Source organism: Girardinichthys multiradiatus, chromosome X (genome assembly GCF_021462225.1).
Source record: "Girardinichthys multiradiatus isolate DD_20200921_A chromosome X, DD_fGirMul_XY1, whole genome shotgun sequence".
Taxonomy (NCBI): Eukaryota; Metazoa; Chordata; class Actinopteri; order Cyprinodontiformes; family Goodeidae; genus Girardinichthys; species Girardinichthys multiradiatus.
Window position 1 is genome coordinate 30,463,137 of NC_061817.1, and position 16,507 is coordinate 30,479,643.

The following is a 16,507-nucleotide window of genomic DNA, read 5'->3' on the forward strand; positions in this document are numbered from 1 at the left end:
CAGACTTGTTTATCCCTTAATAAACCTCAGTGGTGACCTTGTGTGTGATTCTGTTTGTGTGTTGTAGACCAATTAATTTTGAAGGTTTATCCTTATTTTTTTTTATATTTTCAGCTACCTAGCTACCTAATCTTTATGTTTTCAGCTACCTTGTTTAATTCTGTCCCTAATTTACCAAAATAATATTGATGAAAAACAAACACAGCACGAGTTAACTACTCCTTAACTAAGACGCAAATTGTTCCCCTTGGGCTCTTAAAAAAAACCTTAATTAAAAACAACATAATTAATTATTACATGGAAAAGCAGGACAACCTGTTATAAAAGCGGCATTTGTGTTCATAATTGGCTTTAGAGTGAAACTCTCAATATTAACACCAGGGGGCGCCACCGTACACTGTAACGGGATGAGCGTTTCGAGAGTGCTGGATACATTTTTTTGTGTCTTTTAGTAAATTATTCAAATTATAATAATAACTATTGTTGTTGTTATTAATAATAATATTACCATGTTGTATTTGTTGTTGTTATTGTTCTAGCATCTAATTACGACGCGGGCAATAAAATTTGACATTTTATGATCTTAATATTTAGTCATGTGTAGTATGGGATAAAGTTTAAGAGCAAAACTCAAATGAAACGCCCCCACACTAGTCACGCAAGTTTATTTTTCACCGCACTTTAAAAATGAGGCACTCTTATAATAAGTGACCATTTAATTATGTGCTGACCCGAGGTTAATAACTAACATCAGGCCGCCACTTCTCGAGAGTCAGTCATCAGCGATCCGTAGAAACCGTCAGACGTAGAGGAACCGCCGGAAGTGGGCGGTGTGTCAGAGAGAGTCAGAGTCAGACAGAGAGCCGTGAACTGTACGGCGAACTGCTGGGAACTGACTAACGGAGAAATTCCTGCCGGAGGCTGATCTCGTCGCTGTAGACTCTTCCCCTCATTTTATGAAAAAGGACAACAACTTTCGTCGCTCCACAGAGGTGAGTGCCGCAGTTTGCTGATTCTCATTTGAAAAGCGTTTTCTATCTTCATCTGGGAAGGAGATGGACGTCCTCGATCCGTGCCCCTCTTTTTTTCTTTTCTTTTTTTTTTTTTTTTTTGACGCTCTACGTTGCGAAATGATATTCTGACAGCGCTTTGTAAACAAACTGCGAGTGCGACAGCGCTTCTCCATCTGGAGACGCTGCGAAAGAGCCTCCGTGCATGTGGAACAGGCTGCGTTTGAGTTTGTTTACGGGGTACTTCGGATTCTCTGCGCTCTTTGAATCAACAGGCAGGTTCTCCTGAGAGCCGAATCCCAGCAATATATCCTGTCTGTATTCTCACAGGCTGATTGTGTGACCGCGCAGCCTGTAAGTTTACTATAACCCTGTCTTTGATGGCATATTACTATCACATTTATGACTCTATAATCTTACTGAAAAACAATATTAAGCTTATGCGACTATCTTGTATGACTGATGTAACTGTCAGATTGTTATAGTTTATTTTTCTAATATCTATCTAAAAGTTTTCTCCCCCCAGCCTCTAGCTTCCATTATAAGGGGCGTCAGGTCTGAAGATGAAATATGAACATAAACTGCTCCATGTGTTGCGGACAAATGCAGTGGCGTGCACAGACATTTTGGGGGGCAGGTGCTCAAGTGGTAAAAAAGGGCACCTTGCCTTGTGCGGCACATGGAGCTGTCGTTGCCTTTGTAGTGTGAGATTTATTACAGGCACAGCATGAACATAATTTATATGTATTACTAAGCACCCACATAACGAACTGTACTGTGGGATGTAGGGAAATGACCACCCAGGAAAGAAAACTCAAAACAACAATGCATTTTACAAAATTCTTAAGATTAATAAGGCAACAAAATTATCATTGATTGATTTAAAGTTAGATTACTGATTCACAACCAGCCTTTAACCTGAACTTCCTGAATCAAATTTGAAACTTACGTTATCCATCTTTTTTTTTCTTTTTACCCACTGAGCACAACGTGTTTGTCTTGACTATATCATTCTGTACTTTTATCACAAAATGTCTTCTGCACCAAATAACCGTATGTTGTAGCAAAGCAAGTTACACTGCCAAATTTACCATGTAGGTCACACTAAATGAGTTATCTTCAGAAATGTGAGGAACCAGTGACCATTCTGCAGTGTCAATCAACTATACCCCGAAAATGAGTTATAAAATCTTTATAGTCAAAATGAAACCAACAGCAGAGAATATGATCATAAGAAGAATCATCTATACTTCTGCATGTAGCCAGTGTGATTTATGACAGAAATTATTCTTAGAGAATAAAAATTACAGGTCCTTCTCAAAATATTAGCATATTGTGATAAAGTTCATTATTTTCCATAATGTAATGATGAAAATGTAACATTCATATATTTTAGATTCATTGCACACCAACTGAAATATTTCAGGTCTTTTATTGTCTTAATATGGATGATTTTGGCATACAGCTCATGAAAACCCAAAATTCCTATCTCACAAAAGTAGCATATTTCATCCGACCAATAAAAGAAAAGTGTTTTTAATACAGAAAACGTCAACCTTCAAATAATCATGTACAGTTATGCACTCAATACTTGGTCGGGAATCCTTTTGCAGAAATGACTGCTTCAATGCGGCGTGGCATGGAGGCAATCAGCCTGTGGCACTGCTGAGGTCTTATGGAGGCCCAGGATGCTTCGATAGCGGCCTTTAGCTCATCCAGAGTGTTGGGTCTTGAGTCTCTCAACGTTCTCTTCACAATATCCCACAGATTCTCTATGGGGTTCAGGTCAGGAGAGTTGGCAGGCCAATTGAGCACAGTGATACCATGGTCAGTAAACTATTTACCAGTGGTTTTGGCACTGTGAGCTGGTGCCAGGTCGTGCTGAAAAATGAAATCTTCATCTCCATAAAGCTTTTCAGCAGATGGAAGCATGAAGTGCTCCAAAATCTCCTGATAGCTAGCTGCATTGACCCTGCCCTTGATAAAACACAGTGGACCAACACCAGCAGCTGACACGGCACCCCAGACCATCACTGACTGTGGGTACTTGACACTGGACTTCTGGCATTTTGGCATTTCCTTCTCCCCAGTCTTCCTCCAGACTCTGGCACCTTGATTTCCGAATGACATGCAGAATTTGCTTTCATCTGAAAAAAGTACTTTGGACCACTGAGCAACAGTCCAGTGCTGCTTCTCTGTAGCCCAGGTCAGGCGCTTCTGCCGCTGTTTCTGGTTCAAAAGTGGCTTGACCTGGGGAATGCGGCACCTGTAGCCCATTTCCTGCACACGCCTGTGCACGGTGGCTCTGGATGTTTCTACTCCAGACTCAGTCCACTGCTTCCGCAGGTCCCCCAAGGTCTGGAATCGGCCCTTCTCCACAATCTTCCTCAGGGTCCGGTCACCTCTTCTCGTTGTTCAGCGTTTTCTGCCACACTTTTTCCTTCCCACAGACTTCCCACTGAGGTGCCTTGATACAGCACTCTGGGAACAGCCTATTTGTTCAGAAATTTCTTTCTGTGTCTTACCCTCTTGCTTGAGGGTGTCAATAGTGGCCTTCTGGACAGCAGTCAGGTCGGCAGTCTTACCCATGATTGGGGTTTTGAGTGATGAACCAGGCTGGGAGTTTTAAAGGCCTCAGGAATCTTTTGCAGGTGTTTAGAGTTAACTCGTTGATTCAGATGATTAGGTTCATAGCTCGTTTAGAGACCCTTTTAATGATATGCTAATTTTGTGAGATAGGAATTTTGGGTTTTCATGAGCTGTATGCCAAAATCATCCGTATTAAGACAATAAAAGACCTGAAATATTTCAGTTAATGTGCAATGAATCTAAAATATATGAAAGTTAAATTTTCATCATGACATTATGGAAAATAATGAACTTTATCACAATATGCTAATATTTTGAGAAGGACCTGTAATGCGATTACAAGTCCTGAGAACTGATAAGAGGTCTGCTATTTAGAAATTAAAATATTCTGATCGCATCATCATTTTTACACACACAGAAGTAGAAAATACAACTTAGCCTACATGCCCCACATTTACTGAACTTTATTAAAGATATTTTAGTAGTGTATGAATTGTAATGGTAACCAGCTCATTTGGCCGTATTTGCAATAAAAATAAAAAACATGAGTCAAACAGAAGTCATCAGGGACCATAATAGCAAATGTAATATGTACATTTATGAGATAGATTTGAATTTATTTATTTATTCTAATTTAATCTAAGAGTTAAATCGTAGACATTCTCCTGGCACCTGGTGGCGGCCATAGAAGACATAGCGGGTAAAGGTATGCCATCGATTGGCCTGTTCTGTTTAGATAAAGTGGTGGCAGGTGAAGTTTTAACTTTTTCATCTGAAGTTTAGGAAGCAAATACATTCGTTTTGCTTGCTACCTGGATGGTTAGCGGGGCTGTCGGCAGGGCAGGTCTCTATCTGACAGCGGAGGAAAGGAGAGAAGAGGTAAGCTGGACCAGCGCACATCCACCTCTCCGCTCTGCTCGCTGCCCGTCTCCGTTGAGAGACACACGAGGCGGGACATGTATGTCCGTGGGTGAGGCAGGGTGGTAGTTGTCGCTCAAAATTTCAAAAACGTGGGGCACTGGTATTATAGGCCTTTAAATTCAGAAATTTTACCTTGGGCCCCACACTATACACTGTAAAAAAAAAAAAAAAAGATTTCAGGAGGCCACTTTTTTGTCCACAGGATAAAAGGGCAGGTGCTCTAGCACCACCTAGTGTCTATCTGTGCACGTCCCTGGACAAATGTGATCTCTGCAGTCAAGTGGCGTCAAGGGCTTACTTCAGTAGTAACTTTATTTATCCCACCCTGTTCTTTCTCCTGCTAGAATTTTCCTTTTTATGGTAATAATGGTAATTGCCAGAATAATTTGTGCATAATAAATAAACTTGTAGTATTTATCAGTTTATTAATGCTCTATATTTTAATACCAATGATTTATAACTATTATTTTCTAACTACAACTACTAAGCTTGAAAACGTTACTGTTTCACCCACAGTTTAATGTCCTTTCAGTTATTACATGACTGAGAAAGTGACCAGAGTGCTCTCCTGAATAAATAAGTGCTACCCCTCCCCCACATGTTGCTGTGTGCCACCGACCAGCTAGTTGAAAGAGGGCTTCGGCACATTATTGTATTTTACAAGAAGAAATTCAGCTGTTTAGAAATATTTCCTATTGCTAAAACTATGGCTAGTCATGCAGTGGAAACAAACACATCTGAAGTTTTAATAAAAATAAAAAAAAGTAGGCTACAGTTAGCAAGCTGCGTGGAGTACGTCTGGTAAGCAGTGGACTGCAGGTTGGAAACAGTAACTAATAGCCTGACCTAATAACCAGTGTTTATCTTCAAAGAGCAAAATTGTATTAAATACATTATATTTTGTTCCATAACCACATTTACTTTGAAACTAGAAACTATGAAACTGCTATGGATGATAAAAAAATCACAACAGCAAATAGCGATAATTTATTCATCATGTTTTCATTCATATTGACCACTCAAAGCGCTACTTTGCGTCCTGTTCACCCGTCCTCGCTCTCAAATATTCATACTCTGACACATATGGGTAGGCGTGTCTTGCCCAAGGACTCTAACAGGACGACTACTCTTCTTCCACCTTGCCATATTTCCCTTACTGATGACAGTAATGATCAATAATAATGACTTTGTATAAATAGGTTTTTTTTTTTTTTTCTGTAGTGCAACTGGAACCTCAATCCCTCCTTGTGCCAAATTAAAACAAAGTCTTGATCTGTATATATAACCTCGATTATTGAAATTCTAAAAGAGTCAGACACGTAAAGCAAAAGTTCATGGTGCCATTGTCATGTGTAAATCATTTCAGCTCCAACTGCCAGTTACATGATATTGCAACACAGATCCTTCCTTGTCTGTTTGCACTTTTTAATTGAAAATGTGGTGAGTGTAAAAAGTATGAAAGGACAGCTCGTAAAATTCAGTGCAAAGCCGATTGTGAAAGTTGCAAATTGCGACTGGTGAATGAAGACCTTCGCACTGGTGCCAGCTCACAAACGCAGTTTTAAATGTCACACTTGCTTTGAAGTTTCTGTGTCATTTAAAAGAAAACGTTGTGCTCTCTGCGCATGTGCACTTCTTTTATTTAAAATTGTTTCTGCCTGATATTTTTGTGTTATTTTATTTTATTTGGCTCTATAAATTTTGGCACTGCTACAATCAGGATGGCATTGATAATTTGTTTTAGACAAACAAAAAAACAAAACTCAATCAGCACCACCAAGCACAGAGTTTATTATTATGCCATTTTGGACTGCAGAGTTTTACCTGTATTTTTTCACTGTGCTTTGCACAGATTGCAAAGGCATTTCAAATAACTTTTTTCCATGTGAGCTTATTTTTTATAGAAATGTTTTAATTTACTCTTGCATTTGATAGAACACTTCACTGTAACTGCAATCTCTTGAAAATGATATTCTCTGCTTTCAGTTGCGTTTGACCTTGTTGGCAAGCACTGTTTTCCCCTTTCGCTGCAGTACATAGTGCAATGGGGATGTAGGATTTTCATTGGTCTTCGCTTAAAAAAAAAAAAGGTATGGGAACATGGCTTGCCTGACTGACCTGAGCTGACTGGCACATTTTGTCCCTGACAGCAAGATCCAGATGAAGAAGGAATAAGCAAAGAAAAACAAAAAAAGAACAAGCTCGTTGTTTCATGAGCTCACAGTATGGCTTGTCTTTTAGTTTCTGAGTGCTTCTCAGTTTTTAAACTCACCCCTGCCAGATTAATGTTGGAACCAGTAAAGCTGGAAAAAGCTAACAATGGTAGTCAAAATAGGTAGATATGCTCACTGTTCATAGGTTTATTTATTTATAAGCTGTTGTCTACTTAGGTCATACATTTGAATATTTTCCACTAAATATGTTTTTTTGGCTTCTGTGTGAAACTCAAATAGGTTTCCTTTTTCTTGACATTATGAGCTGCTTAAGGTTAGCAGATTACAGCGGAGGTATTGATCTGACTGAGCTATGAGTCATGTCAGAATCATTAATGACTACCACAAAGCTTCCTGTGAGAAGCGAAAGGGATATAAAAGTTATTGGAACCATGGAATATAAGTTCTTGTGGAGCAACAAGAATAAGACCTTTGCAGACTGAAACAGAAAGGGAAAGATACTTAAGGGGAAGTGATCAGGAAGCATGTGGTGCAATGCACAGTAACCTCCTCCCCCTTTCAGTTGGGCTAATACTAATCCACTGGTCATGTGACCAAGAGCTTTCAGTCTGGTCTAGGCCAGTAGTGCTCTGATCCATCTGTCAAATAAGGTTGTTGATTGTTGGCATTCACAGTGTAAACTGCTGTCCAATGACCCTGGCAGCTCTGCATGAAACTCCTCTTTGATTTCCATTGGTTAAATAATTCTCCATGGTGTCATTGCCTATTCTATGAGATTTTACCTCCACCTGTCTCAGCATTCCTTCCTTAATCCAATGTTCTCCTTCTGTCATTACCTTTTGCATTATTTGAGTATAACTATACTCAAATTCCCTGCAGTGAATTGAGTACAGGTCTAGGTTGGTGGGCAGGGTGACTATCATCCCTCAAAAACACTACTCAGGAATCAAACTTATGAGAAACTGCAAAATGCTTTTTCAGGAACTCCATAAGGAACTTTGGAGAATTATGCATAGGAGATGTTTTATTCTGTCTTTTTGACAGGCCTCAGATATTTATCACTTAAATTTCTAGGCTTATAAAAATGTTATGTTGAGTGGTTTGTTAGGTTGGTTGATTTAAAGTAAATTTCTCAATAAAATATTTGTCCTAAGTTTAAAGTAAGAGGGAAACATTGGACAACCTACTCAATCTTTTATTAAAGCCTAAGGCTGAGTCATACTTAATTTCTCATGCATGAATTTTATAAACAAATGGCTTATCTGATGCCCTAAAAGAGATAATGTGGAGGTTTTAATAAATGGAAAAAGAGGAGTGACCCTTTAAAAAGCCCAATGTATAGCAGTCAGTAATGTTTAAAAGTGATGCAATTATGCTTGTTGTGTTTGTAAAGATACACTTTAAATGAAGTTAACAGAAATGCATCGTAAGACTTGAAATGTTCACGTTTCAGAATCTGAATATAGGGAATTGATACAGTAACAGTTTTTTTTTTTTTTTTTGCCCTCTGCGGGTCATGACTTAAGGTGACCTACTGGTCTACTTTGAGTCAGTTTATTTATCATGCAAAGATGCACTAGAAAGTGACTTGCCATTTTTATTCACTGGCTAGATATGACACCTACAGCTCTATTGCAAGGTTTGGATTACTATAAAACTTCAAATACTTCAGCCTCTGGTTTCTGTAAAGCTAATCAATGTTGGCTGATTCTCATTAAGCTTGAAAAACTACAGTTAACTGTGTTAAAAGTATGTTTTTCTAAGCTTCCTGCTAGAAGAAAAGAATATTCTTTAGTTATTTTACATTAGGTGTTTTACTCATTTAAAACAAAGAAAACTGAGTTGACATCATAAACTGTCTTAAGTATCTGTTAATAGCGATTAGTGCAGTTTGCACCAATGCTGAAAAAAGCTAACTTTGATTGTTCTTCTTGCAGTAACAGCTTCCACACTGAACAATGTTGTCAGTGTTAAGACTTAAGTGTGCTGCATTCACTGTTTGGAAAAATATCAGGTTTTGTTCTAGTTTCCAACTGACTGGTTACCAGTCAAGGCCCATCAAACTGAAAATTGACCCGTTCTGCTCACTAGATGCTCTACATCTCTAGCTTTAATGAATGTTGCAAAATCTTTGCAAGTATTTCTAATTTTCTCATCTTTTCTTATCCTTTGCATGAAATCAATCCCTGATAATTAGTTCAACCCAAGGCAGAGAAAGCTGATAAGTAACCTGAGCTGGATATACACTGTTTTGATTTCTAATATAAAAATAAAATGTATAAAACAAATAAAATTGCCCATGATGGAGTATACAGTAAACAAACACCAGTGTCTTTGCTTTGTCAGCATGTACAGGGATCAGGTTATGATATTACAGATTAGAGAGAAGTGCAGGTACTAATTAGTTGCAAAGCTTCACTGAAAATTAATTGGCTTCTGTAACTTTGTTCTGTTTCGAAAACACCAGTACTGCAGAATCAATAGCAAGTCAACCGCTGTGTTACTGTGCCTTGCAAAAGTATTGATTCCATTTGAACCTCTGCAAAATTTTGTCAGATTGCAACCACAAACTTTAGTGTATTTTATGTGATTAACCAGCACAAAGTGGCATTGGACAGATAGGGAAACATTTGTATTTAGCCTCTGTGTATTTTTACACCACTAAATAAAACCCAGTGCAAACAAAGGCCTTCAGAAGTCACCTAATTAGTAAATGAATTCCACCAGTGTGTAGTTAAATCAAATTATAAATCCAACTGGTCTGTGAAGAACTCAGAGGTTTATCAGAAAACGTTAGTGACCAAACACCATCATGAAGACCAAGGAACACAGTTGTCGAGAGGATTAAAGCAGGCTTAGGTTAGAAAACAATTTCCCAAGCTTTGGACATTTTACAAAGGGAAAGAATATGGCACAACTGCAAACCTATGAAGGCATGACTTTCTTCAAAACTGACCATTCAAGGATAGCATTACCAAGGGAAGTCGCCAAAAGGTCCATAACTCTGGAGGAGCTGCAGAGATTCACAGTTCAGGTAGGAGCATCTATTAACATTACAACTATAAGTCATGCATTCCATAAGGACTTTTATGGAAGAAATGCAAGGAGAATGTTATTTGCAGTTTGCTACAAGCCATACTGTGGAGACTGCAAAAACATAGAAGAGGGTGCACTGGTCCGATGAGACCAAAACGGAACTTTGTGGCCTACCTACAAAACAATGTATGGAGGTTAAACTAACACTCACCTAGGTTGTTTTATTCAGCAGGAGCAGGGAAGCTTTTGACACTTGGTGGGAAGTTGGATAAAGCTAAATACAAGGCAAACCTGGAAGAAAGCCTGTCAGAAGCTGCAAAAGACTTGAAACTAGGGCTAGAACTACAATGGACTGGTTTAGATCTAAACAAATCCATGTGTTAAAATGGCCCAGTCAATGTGCAGACTTAAATCCATTTAAGTCTATTGCTAGAAATATATTAAAGTTCATTGTAGTATTGTAAAATATGAAAATGTTTAGGGGGTTTTACTATGATTGCAAGGCGCTGCACATCTCATCTCTCAGGTTAACTGGAGGGTGATAAAAATTCACTTGCCCTGTTTATTTTTAAAGAGGCATATGTGGTGTAACTTTAAAGCCAATTTGTAATCCAGTATTGCCTTCCCCACCTTCAGTCATTTTCACACCCAACACTTGTCGCTTCAATGAGGTTTCTACCCTGATAGCGTAATGTAACCTGAGGCGATGTCACTTCATCTGCCGGCTCAGGTAGAGGTGAAGCAGGCAGCAAAGAAAGCTCCAAAAGATACTAATGCTTCGTTATCTTTCTTAATGCTGTTTGACTGTCTCTGATCCCAGAGTGATCATGCAGAATCTGATCATGTAGGTCCTGAAATGCAGAGTCATTGTCTACACTGTCTACAGCTTCAAGAGAATTGCTGGTGACAAAAGCTTAAGTGAAAACACAAATAATGCAGCCATCAGCACGTGAGTTTTAAACAAATAGCCAGGTCCTAGATTGTATTCGTCTGTTGTTGTTGTGGTTATAATTTTTATATATTAGTTTCAAATGGAAAAAGCGTAAAATTTCTTTTCTAGAACACAATGTCCTTGTTGTTTGTAGAAACTAGTTGTTCTAAATTAGTTTTCCGTGTGATCAGCATGGAGTTTCTGGTGTTTTAATTGACCGGGATGAGTGTCGGCTCTTCCTGCTGCCACTGCCATGTTCAAGCCTATTACAGGCTTACACCAAATGGGATAGAACCAATGAATAGATCTCCTGCAAACAAATTTGCATGCTTTTTGTGTTAAATTTGAGGCTTGACAGTAGGGAAATTAAAATCAAATGTTCCTTAAAGCAAATAAAAAGCAAGTGAACAATGCAATGCCCTGACAAGTTTTAGTCTTTCTCTTATTCTTCTCATTTTTGTGAGATTTTTGTTTGCATGAACTACATGAAGGTCTGGAGGGTCCACTTACCTTTAAAGATTAAAATCTGAGTTAATTTAAAAATCCTTTGATTAAAACGTAATAGAGATGACATTTAAAAAGGAAAAAAATATCGTTCAACTTTTGGCGGTATGACTTATTTCTATTTGTTTGTATGACAGATTAAAGGCTGATGGATTAAGGTTGAATGATATAAACACTGGCTTTGTCAAACTAATCCTACCTCTCTCTCTCTCTTTTTTTCTCTCTCTTTTCTCTCTCTCTCCTTTCTCTCTCTCTCTCACTCTCCCTGTTATTATTTTACAAACGCTTGTGAATGCTGCAGCATTCACTGCAAATGTGGTTTATACACACCAGAGAAATGGGGAAGTACACATTCTTTCTAGCGTTTATTTGTTTGTAGACACACTTGCACAACATCATTCAAAGTCAGTGTTTGGATTTGTGGTGCTATTACCCAGTATTGATCTTGTGAGCTCATCTGTGCCTATTGCAGCTGGTGCCTAATGATGTTCACAGTGGAACTGTGCACAATGGTGACAGTAGACACACTCTTTTTGTAACTAAACAAATATAACACTATTCGCCTTTTTATAAAGAGCAACCTACTGATATAATTGCAGTTGTAGATAATTGAATCAAGTTTGTTCAATGTCTTTTGGATCGAGTCATTGAGTTCAAGTATTTTACTAGCAAAACTATAGATTCACTTCCCCTTTCTTTGTGGTGTTTGTCCAGTTGTGCATACACTTTGTGTGTGTCTATGGAAAAGTCTGTAAATGTTTGTCTAGCATCTAGTTTGAGCCTGTACAATAAAAAGAATCCATTCATGCATTATGGGGACGTTTTAAAAATAAATAATGATCTAAGATTAATTAGAGCAGCATAAGCTATTTTTATAGCCTCTACATACGCAACAAAAACATCAACCAAACATAAGGGATTCTAATCTGTTTTACATCTTTGACTATTAGATCCTATCTACTGCTGTGATTTGTAGCCTGCAACCCCTTTATTTCCATTTTGAACCAGTCACAGGCACTGTTTAAAAAAGGAAAACATTGAGCGAAGTGATGCTTTTTGTTTAAATAAATATTGCTTTGGCTAACAATATATTTTACCCCGTTAACCTTTTTATTTCTTACTATCACATATTCTGCTTTCCCTCATCGTTGATTTGCATAGGGTAACACAAGGCAATGCACATATAATAAACTGTAACTATGAATATTTAAAAAAACACATAATGAGAATACTAATTTATCTGTATTTGTGTCAAATTCTAGTTAAAAAAAATCAATAAATTCATTTCAACAAAGGCAAATGGAAATTGTAGCGTTTCCTATTTGGTTTACTTAACCACACATATACCTTGGGGATGAGTTTATATACAATAGAATTCGATTATGGAATACAAATGTGTTTTTCCTACTGAAAAGACAAAATAGTTTGTCTTTAAAATCATTTTTATTCCCTGTTATGTACTGACCTGAAATAATAGCAATTCACCGATTTTGTTTCCTTCCTCTTCTATTTGCTGGACTTTATTTCATATGACAATGACAGAGCTTGAGTAAAGGTTGATGTTTAAGCAGGATAATCAATTCCAAAATAAAGTTTATCTTGCTTTAAACAGCAGACACTACTTTTCTGTAAAAGGGGGCTTGTCGTTTCACCCCTCTTCACCATTATGAACTTTAGCTTTTTTACTTTCACTCGCCATGGGACGCTTACCAACTATAAATCAATTTGTGCCCCCTTTGGGGACATCTCATATCTGCTTTGACAACTGATGATTCAGTCATATTTTGTATTATAATAAATATCTACTAGCAATTTCCAAGAAGATTTGGGGTATTGAAGGAAATGTATGGGAATTACCTGGAAATTGTATTTATTTACCTAATAATATAAAAGTTTGCTTCAGTTAATGTAGGCCACTGACTCAAACACGTGTCTTCTATAGTCCAGGGTTCCAGGAATCATCTGTCTATGTTGTGGAGAAATGCACAGTACATGTTGGGGACGTGGCCTCATTAGGCACCCTGCTGTGTGCATGTGATTCGAGACCATATATTTGTCTGAGCACATTGCATGAAATCTGATTGTTTCAGTTGAGATTATATGAAAATATGTATTTTCCTGGACTATGTTTAAAATCCCTTAAAAAAGCCAACGTTCAGTATTTGAAGTTCCTGGTAATTCTCATAATATCCATTGGAATTATTAATACTGCATGGTTATTTCCAAACTTTGAAAATTCCTGCAATTTTGCAACCTCAATCATCATATAGAAATGGGTTGTGATGTAAAGTCTTCAGAAGTTAATATAGAATTAAATTATACATCAGATTTAAGAATTTTTATGATTATCTATTTCCGTTGTCTATCAAAATACTTTACCTAGAAAATAGTTAGGTGCATGGGTTCGAAATGACAGAAGTTTGGGATTAAATGGCAATAGGACGTGAGAGTATGAATTGGCGATGGTGCTTGGGCCCTGTTTTCTCTTCTCTTGATCACTATCCATCCAAACAGAAACCTTAAATTGTCATACATTCTCGCTCTAATTCTGTCGGTAAACCTGAGCATTGTTCTGGTAAAAGCTCTTGTGTCGTGTTTGTTGTAATGCTTTCTAAATGTATTTTCGCTCTTGCGAAAGGCCTCTTCTGGATAACAGCCAACAACTACTGTATTTTATCATCTACCAACCAAGGGTTAATTAAGTTCAATGTGCAGATAGAGATATGGTGGATATTATTTTTGATCAGAAACCTATTATTTTTTAATTCAATAGATATAGAAAAGCATTTTATTTTCCAAGTGGAGTACTCCCTTTGATTTATACAAGACTGGTACATCTCTGTTCAGCATATTGCTTGCATCCAGTATTTTCGTATGTGTCTCCAAATTTCCTGGAGCACGACCTCTGCCAGAACCCTCGGTGTGTTTGCTGCTCTTGGAAAGCAACTAGTTTTGCTTCAAGCTTAATCTACATACATAACTTTGTTAAACCACAAGCAATGTGTGGGTTTGCAAGTGTTATCCTCTTAGATTTGTCAGGGGAGCTAATTAGAAAAATCTTCTTGTGATTGAGTAAACCCTTAACATAAGATTCAGATCCTTCAGCAATATAATGTTATCCAATAGCTAAATAAATACAATTTTAAGAATTCGTGATGCATGTTTCATTAAAATTTTTAGTTTTAGTTTATTGCTGCGAAGGTCAAAATAAAGAAATATGCTTTTAATTTTAAGAACATCTAATTTTGTGGCCCCTAAGTACTTTGAATTGGATGATTTTGCCCCCCCATGTGGTAAACTGCTTTATGCATAAAAATAATTATATTTAAATTTTCAAGATTACTTTTTAAATAGCAAGGATCTATGCTTTAAAAGTTGTCTTTTTCTTGAATAAAGAGATATACAGAGATACACAGATATACCCTGGCAAGTTTAGATTAGATTAAAAATGAAGATTTAGATAAAATTGATGCGTTAAACATTTTTTATAACCTTCTGATCCTTGGTAATATCTTTATTGGCATTACTGCAATTAAACCGTTACGTTTGCATGTTTCCACTGGTATTTTCACTATTTTTCTTTGTTGATAAACTCCACCGTTTGAGGTTGGAAGGCCACCTTGTCATCACCCTAATCTTTAGCTCTCTCCAGAGATTCTTATTCACATTCAAGTCAGGACTCTGGCTGGGTCATACCAAAACGTTAATATTACTTCCAGTCAGAAGAAACATGTTGCTAAAATACAAAAATTTGTTTGACATAAATATTCTTGGGGTATGAATAATTATGGCCTTATCTGAAGACTAAATACTAACTTCATGTGTGGTCCCAAGTGTTGCTTTTAAAACAATAAAATAATCTTAAATTAGTCCAAAATATTAGACATGTGTTTCAGCAATAAATTTTTTTCTGTAAAGACATGGTTATTGATTCTATTTACTCTGTGAGCAGCTTTATGTAAAGAGAACAAATAGATAAATAAAGGTTATGTCACGGTACAGTGGTGCTCTGGGCTCTGTTTGCTCTTAAAAACATCCATATCTGTCACGAAATGGTGCTGGTGCTGTGAGGGCAAGGACCTCTGTGGGGTAAAGGTGTAGTTGACCTTTACTGACAGCACTAAGCTTGCCATAAAAGCAGTTGGGGGGTAGGGGGCATGCTGAGGGGAGCAGCCATGCAGTGGGGGATGGGTCCATGAGCTCTGGTGACTGGCTTAGATAGTGTGCTTGAGAAAGTGCAACTCTCTGACCCCTGACACATGACAAGTGAGTCAGATCAAAGAATCTGCATGCATTGGTGTTTACAGATGGAGGAGAGGGCTTTAAAATGGACGAACTGTGAGGTTTTATTAAAGTAAAGTAGGCAACAAAGCTAACAGCACGAAAGGTGTGCAATTAATACGGCTAAATCACTCTTTCATTCGGGTGCTACGTTTCACTGATGTTGTTAGACTAGTTTGAAGATGTTGAAACAATACATACCCCTTATTTGCCTTACCAGTAACCCTCCCTTTTCATACACAAACATTCTGCTTATGACTGCACACAAACCTCACAGCTTGCACAGAGATCAACACAAGACCAAATCCATAGAGACTAAAAGAATAAGGGTATTTAACTCTAAATAATCGTGCAAATACAAACTTTTCTTGATTAAACCCTTTTTGGTTTCATTAACTGTTTTAGAATTGGTCCGATTGATTAAAAAAAAAAACCATAGTGGTCATCACCAGTTTAGCTGCACCTTTTTATGTCATCTGATGAAGAGCATTGATTTGACTGCCTGGATCTGAACATTTTCTTCATAGTTGAACTCATGCAGTGCGCAGTTGTCTCCTCCCATCTGCCTGCACAAGACGAAGGCAAAGTCCAAAGCAGGCTGGGGTATGCAGCAAGATCCTCTTACACATACAGAGCACTGACTTTTGCATACTCACATCCAGTCACACTGGGCTCTCTGGTAGTTATACAGAAGTTGTATTCATTAAGGAAAAATTAGAAATAAAATGTATTTCTTTTTTATTCTCATATATTGTAAAGAGAACGCACATTGCTTTTGTTTGCATTACATGTTTGAGCTGAAAGGGAAAGCAAAAGAAATGCACTGATAAGAATTTTGGGGCCAATTTACCATCTTCTATTTTTGTAAAGCTTTGATTTGCTGATGCCAATGTTTGCTGATTCTAATTTCTTTTTAACAAATGTAATATCAGGAGTTATAAGAAAAGCAATCACATTTTTATGCTGTCAATAACTATTTAAACTGAAGAGAGATTGCAATGCTGTGAAATAGGGTTTTACTATTTTCAAGCAATGACACAAATGTTAGAGCTGAAATTTTA

General features: G+C 37.4%; 1 protein-coding gene across 2 annotated transcripts in view; it reads left to right on the forward strand.

The window, feature by feature from the left end:
- The first annotated feature begins 824 nt into the window (after positions 1 to 824).
- LOC124862983 (signal transducer and activator of transcription 5B-like) overlaps positions 825 to 16,507 on the forward strand; it is an 88,901-nt gene continuing 73,218 nt past the window's right edge. The window contains exon 1 of one of the 2 annotated variants that reach the window (XM_047357206.1): positions 825 to 992. The gene's annotated coding sequence lies outside the window, so the exon portion shown is untranslated. Of the gene's footprint in view, positions 993 to 1,234; positions 1,365 to 16,507 lie in introns of those variants that run through there. The other variant, XM_047357207.1, reaches the window with a different exon arrangement.